This window comes from Patiria miniata, unplaced genomic scaffold (assembly GCF_015706575.1).
Source record: "Patiria miniata isolate m_02_andy unplaced genomic scaffold, ASM1570657v1 HiC_scaffold_25, whole genome shotgun sequence".
Taxonomy (NCBI): Eukaryota; Metazoa; Echinodermata; class Asteroidea; order Valvatida; family Asterinidae; genus Patiria; species Patiria miniata.
Window position 1 is genome coordinate 15,578,968 of NW_024037064.1, and position 6,960 is coordinate 15,585,927.

The following is a 6,960-nucleotide window of genomic DNA, read 5'->3' on the forward strand; positions in this document are numbered from 1 at the left end:
CGTCCCTGTCTCTTCAGCGCATACACCACGTCCATTGCAGTGACAGTCTTCCTCTTGGCGTGCTCGCAGTAGGTGACTGCATCGCGGATAACGTTCTCCAGGAAAACCTTGAGGACTCCGCGGGTTTCTTCGTAGATGAGCCCGGAGATACGCTTGACTCCTCCGCGGCGGGCCAGCCGACGAATGGCTGGTTTAGTGATTCCCTGGATGTTATCTCGGAGAACCTTGCGGTGTCGCTTGGCACCCCCTTTGCCTAGTCCCTTTCCTCCTTTGCCACGGCCAGACATGTTTGTGTCTCCTCAGTCGGTTGTAGATGATTCAATGGCCATCCCAGCCCCGGCGAGGCAACTTATAGGACATGCGCGGACGCGATATGAGCATGCGAAGCCATCAACTGTTACGGCGCCCTCTGGCGACCAATCGTGGCAGGAGCACTCATCCTGGGAAACAAACAAATCAGAAGCAAAACAAGGGGGAAAAGGGATAACAAATAAGAAAAGGAAGAAGATGCCTAGAAACATATTGCAACGAGACTCAAACAATACATTTATAACCAGACACAGAGGGGTCGTGGCCAAGCCTTTTTTTTTTTTTTTTTTTTTTTTTTTTACGCCTTGAACGGAAATCAATGGAAACGCCAACATCATAATTTAACAAGACTTTACACACTTACTAATATTTACCGTAATTCAATGTGAAAGCCCTGTCACCAAAACGTCAAAAGAAAACGAACCTTTAACGACGGGGCACCGTAGTCAGAACCTGTTTTTGTATTAATTGATGTTCCCCGAAGGGAGTGGGCCGAATCCCGGATGTACTGCTATACCGGGCCAACCCGTGGCCGGGACGAGGCAAGCCTCTATTCCACGGCCCAAATCCAAAAATCAGTTTAATATACTGGCTGTTCAATGAACAGCGTTTCAGATATTAAGCTGAAAAGAACAGATACTACACATGATCTTAGCCAAAAGGCCGAGAAGCGATAACGATTAATATTAAAACAATAGCGCGGAAAGGGATTATTCGTCTTGAAATACTGTTTGCTATTGTTCTTCTTATTATTTATTTTTGCCTTTTTTTGTTTCCTGGTGTGAAAACAAAAAGAAGACTCCTGCGCGTCCACCGCAACTCAACGAAACCCGGGGAGAGAGAGATGAGCAAGAAATCTCCGGCTTTCTCAGATTAACAGAGACATATACATTCTTAAAAATATTTCTATCATGCATTTTCATACACCTCGATCATATTTCACCAAAAATCTTGTTGAAAAAATTAATCCAGACAAAAAATGGGATCAATGCATCAGTGAGCGAGAGCGTCGGCACTAAATGCCGTACGTACGATGTACCGGGACAAGCATATCAATAGATGGCGCCCTTCAACACTCCCGGTCATCGCGCCTCGGCGTTTCCCATCTGGGTATTTCTCAGGCCCTGCCAATGGGTCCCACATTAGGGGCGGGGAAATACTTCAGTTTGTCAGTAAGCTCCGTGGCCGAGTGGTTAGAGAGCACATGTAGAAAGTAATAGATCGTGGGTTCGAGTCCCAGCCTGCCGCTTTCCTTTAATTGCTTGGTTATTGTTTTTTGTTTTGTTATTTTTTCACTTACTTATTTCCCCTTTTTGTAATAATTACTATTTTATTTCATTGATTTATTGTTTATTTCGTCATGAAGTTATAAGAAGAAAATTCGAAAGAAAAGAAAACATTCGTCATACCGTTTGCATTTGCGCTTATAATACTTATGTATCAATATCAATGCGGTCCCGCGGGGAGTTAATTGAAGAGAGAAAGAAAGAAAAGAAACAAACGGGAATCAAATGTCAACGCACCATTATTTGTCCATTTTTGTAACCTTTGGTGAATAAGTCATTCACATTCTACATGAGGCAACATTTAAGACAATACATATACATACATGTATGGCTAATGTACTCAGCCGGCCGGCCGGTCACATACGTTAAAGGACACAGTGGGAATTCTATCTGGAACAGTGTTCTATTGTTTATAAAAAAAAATAGAGAAATTGATTTCGGCTATGAGTGAAGGTAGAGGTGGAGTTAGACAGGCAGCGACAAATCTCTTTTTTGAAGGTTGTGGTGGCTCTGAAAAGAGCCTTTTGGGTTTGTGGATGCAAAGTAAGTTCTTTTCTTTACTTTGACACTTTGGCGGTCTTCTTGGGCAGAAGAACTTGCTGGATGTTGGGAAGGACACCACCCTGCGCGATGGTAACTCCGCTCATCAACTTGTTCAACTCCTCGTCGTTGCGTATAGCAAGCTGCAGATGGCGGGGATTAATTCTCGTCTTCTTGTTGTCTCGTGCAGCGTTTCCGGCCAGTTCCAAGATCTCCGCGGTAAGGTACTCCATCACTGCCGCAAGGTAGACCGGTGCACCGGCACCGACACGCTGGGCGTAGTTGCCCTTACGCAGAAATCTGTGAACACGACCCACGGGGAACTGGAGTCCCGCCCTGGAGGACCTGCTCTTGGCCTTGCTTCTTGCTTTGCCGCTCTTTCCTCGCCCAGTCATCTTGACAGTATAGTGACAGAAGATGAATGTACTCTGCAGTAAAGGTGGTGTGTGAATGAACCCACTTGGAAAACACGACACTAGTTATAGCGTTCTGGTGGATTGGCTGAAGCGTGCCAAGTAGCCAATCACGCGACACGGGCGTGCCCGTCGCACGGTTGGGTGCACCGCATCCATTTTGGACGCGGGGGACGAGGGAACAAAAAATTACAACTGTGTCATCGTCGTTCAAAGTAATGGAATCACTAGATAAAACACAGAAACATGCAACATTCTTACCTCCATTTTAAGACGTTTTATTGTTATTCCGCCGAAGAAGTCCCATGATCTTTCGACCAGCCTCCGCACAATGGCAGTGATTCGTTGCTCTCACGCGGCGGTTAAAACTGGCCTCGGTTTCTTGCTAGATATTTGTAACATCCCACAGACGAAATCCTAATTTATTTTTTAATAGTAACCCACTCAACAAAATGCAAGCACTCGTCCGGAGATTGAAAGAAATGACCAATTGACAAAGGCTGTGGCATAAATTAAATTATGTGTTTACGACGACGACAAGACTCAGGGATTAACTTTAATCGCATTACCTCCCCTCGCCTCACGAAGGGTAAAAGAATATTAAAAAAAAAAAGAGAGAGAGTGAAAGGGACACAACAGAATAAAAAAAGGTTAGTTGTAAAACCTAAGAAATGGGCTGATCGGGCGAACTGAGCTGACTGGCAAATCTCTTTTTGGAAACTGTGTTGGCTCTGAAAAGAGCCGTTTGGTTTTGAAGCCTTCAAAATTTCTATTTTGAAGTCGTGTACTTGGTGACGGCCTTGGTGCCTTCGCTGACTGCATGCTTAGCAAGCTCCCCGGGAAGAAGTAGGCGTACTGCTGTCTGCACTTCACGGCTTGTGATGGTGGACTTCTTGTTGTAGAGAGCGAGGCGAGAAGATTCGCTGGCGATGCGCTCAAACACGTCGTTGACAAAGCTGTTCATGATGCTCATTGCCTTGCTCGAGATTCCGGTGTCGGGGTGCACCTGTTTCATCACTTTGTAGATGTAGATGCCGTAGCTCTCCTTGCGACGCCGGTGCCTCTTTTTGTTTGCGCTAACCGGACCCTTAGTATTTCCGGCCTTCTTCTGACCTTTTCCGCTAACTTTGGGAGCCATATTGGAGGACTTGGAATGTATCGGATCGTGAGATCGAATGAAAGACCAGCACGTCTTGGCCGGCTTTTATTGTGCACAGCTTGGATTCTGACCACCCATGCATCGTCCACTTTCCCGCCAGTGACCGCTTACCCATGCGTGAAGAAAGCGGTATGCGTGCATAGTTATACAATGCACGCACGGCACGACCCCCCCCCCCCCCTCCCCGGCAAGGGTATTTTTAGCCTTTTTCTCAGACTGACACGTGTATAAGTGTCCTTCTTAAATATTATTGTCTACTGAATTTCTGGGAAATAATAAAGTCATCTCCAGCGGAGGGCGAATTAATATGTCGTAGTGCACCAATACTTCTTTAAATGTTGTTTCCCCCTTATGCACCATCCATTTATAATGAATCATACAATGTAACGCAAAACCGACGAAAATAAGAGAACGAGTACCTGTAATTGTCAAAACAGATAGGAAATATATATCATTATTACCATGCCCATAACAATTCAATTTTGCCTGGAACACGTTTCGGATGAGGCATACGTATAGAACCCAAAAAGTGGAATGTATTTGGACAGAATATCAACAATAATAATTCGGAAAAAAATCAACGGCCCTTTATTCTTTATTTGAAGGAAAACTCAGGGATTGGACTTAATCTCTCTTTGAAGAAGTAGTGGCTCTGAAAAGAGCCGTTAGTTTTATTTCTTTTTGCGCACACAACGTGCTCAAGCTCGTTCACCCCGAATTCGGCGGGCCAACTGGATGTCCTTGGGCATGATGGTGACCCTCTTGGCGTGAATGGCGCACAGGTTGGTGTCTTCGAAGAGGCCGACGAGGTAAGCTTCGCTCGCTTCTTGCAATGCCATGACGGCAGAACTCTGGAATCGCAGTTCAGTTTTGAAATCCTGTGCAATTTCACGCACAAGTCTCTGGAATGGCAGCTTTCGGATCAGCAGTTCGGTGCTCTTCTGGTAGCGGCGAATCTCACGGAGGGCGACGGTTCCCGGTCGGTACCGATGGGGTTTCTTGACACCGCCAGTCGCCGGTGCGCTCTTGCGGGCCGCCTTGGTGGCCAACTGCTTCCTGGGGGCTTTCCCCCCGGTGCTCTTTCTTGCCGTCTGCTTGGTGCGCGCCATGGTCAAGGGTATGGTTTGATGAACGGTGATCACAACTGAGTGCAGATTGAGCGAACGGACCCCGCCTCTTAAGGCCGGCGCATAGCATCCTAGGTTGGAAGCCTAACAATGGGCTATCTTCCGATTGGGTGCTTCGGGGGCCAAGCGGAGACGCTTCAGTGATCACGATTTCCGTACGTTGAAAAAGTATAGACGTTAAATTTCAATCGAAAATGCTGCTTTTCCGAGCCTATAGTATTATGAGCCCTCGGCAACAGAATCCATTTGGGATCGTTGAGACTACAATATTTCTCCCACCCCCTACTTGGGATTAATTGAACCCCAATAAACACCCCCTCCCCCACCCCTAAAAGAAAAGTGACAAACATACGGATTTCCCTGGCTGCTGTTTATGTTTGTTTTGTAATAAAGACAATAATCACACACACCCATTCGCGAACAAAATTGGCTGCTGTTTATGTTTGTTTTGTAATAAAGACAATAATCACACACACCCATTCGCGAACAAAATGTCACGGATCCCTCTATACGTTCCCCGCTATATCCTGAGACGAGCACCCAGTAATTATTACTTAATCGACTTTGACAAAAAAATGGAGACCAGACATGTTTTACAGTGGAAATAGGGAGGGGAAAAGCAACTCTAAGAACACACATGACAAGGACAAGTGAAATCGAGTAAAATCAAGATTCAATCTCTTTTTTGAAATAGTGGTGGCTCTGAAAAGAGCCGTTCGGTTTGATTTTTGGATATGGTGTCTAGCCGCCGAAGCCGTACAGCGTGCGTCCCTGTCTCTTCAGCGCATACACCACGTCCATTGCAGTGACAGTCTTCCTCTTGGCGTGCTCGCAGTAGGTGACTGCATCGCGGATAACGTTCTCCAGGAAAACCTTGAGGACTCCGCGGGTTTCTTCGTAGATGAGCCCGGAGATACGCTTGACTCCTCCGCGGCGGGCCAGCCGACGAATGGCTGGTTTAGTGATTCCCTGGATGTTATCTCGGAGAACCTTGCGGTGTCGCTTGGCACCCCCTTTGCCTAGTCCCTTTCCTCCTTTGCCACGGCCAGACATGTTTGTGTCTCCTCAGTCGGTTGTAGATGATTCAATGGCCATCCCAGCCCCGGCGAGGCAACTTATAGGACATGCGCGGACGCGATATGAGCATGCGAAGCCATCAACTGTTACGGCGCCCTCTGGCGACCAATCGTGGCAGGAGCACTCATCCTGGGAAACAAACAAATCAGAAGCAAAACAAGGGGGAAAAGGGATAACAAATAAGAAAAGGAAGAAGATGCCTAGAAACATATTGCAACGAGACTCAAACAATACATTTATAACCAGACACAGAGGGGTCGTGGCCAAGCCTTTTTTTTTTTTTTTTTTTTTTTTTTATTTACGCCTTGAACGGAAATCAATGGAAACGCCAACATCATAATTTAACAAGACTTTACACACTTACTAATATTTACCGTAATTCAATGTGAAAGCCCTGTCACCAAAACGTCAAAAGAAAACGAACCTTTAACGACGGGGCACCGTAGTCAGAACCTGTTTTTGTATTAATTGATGTTCCCCGAAGGGAGTGGGCCGAATCCCGGATGTACTGCTATACCGGGCCAACCCGTGGCCGGGACGAGGCAAGCCTCTATTCCACGGCCCAAATCCAAAAATCAGTTTAATATACTGGCTGTTCAATGAACAGCGTTTCAGATATTAAGCTGAAAAGAACAGATACTAATTTTTTGGTTTCGGGATCCTCCTAAAGAAGATCCCAGGATAGGGTAGTCACACTACACCTTAGTAAGTGAGGCTACGAGCCTCCCTACCCTTTGCCTAATAATTAAACTGACAAACACTTAACACGGACAAGACAAACAAACTGTGTAGCCACGCTACCCACGCGTTACCATGGTAGGGTACGACCCTAACTGTCTGCCGAAAACCATATTCAAACAAAATGCATACTATACACATCCAGACGAAACTTCCAAACTTCGATAAAAAAGACCTAAAGGGTCTAAAACATGAGAGCGAAGACTCTCACAGGTTCGACACAAGGCTCTAAAGAGATGCCATGATTCTACTAAAAAAGGGCCTAAAGGGCCCCAAAACCAGGAGCTGAAAGCTCCCACACAAAAGGGACC

The 6,960-nt window shown here is 46.1% G+C and overlaps 2 non-coding genes across 2 annotated transcripts; both read right to left on the bottom strand.

Moving 5' to 3' along the window:
• Positions 1–791: 791 nt before the first annotated feature.
• On the bottom strand, positions 792–984 carry LOC119733465. Its single transcript, XR_005271836.1, has one exon. It is a non-coding gene; the product is annotated as a U2 spliceosomal RNA (small nuclear RNA).
• A 5,409-nt stretch (positions 985–6,393) lies between these two features.
• LOC119733604 lies at positions 6,394–6,586 on the bottom strand. Its single transcript, XR_005271942.1, has one exon. It is a non-coding gene; the product is annotated as a U2 spliceosomal RNA (small nuclear RNA).
• Positions 6,587–6,960: the final 374 nt, after the last annotated feature.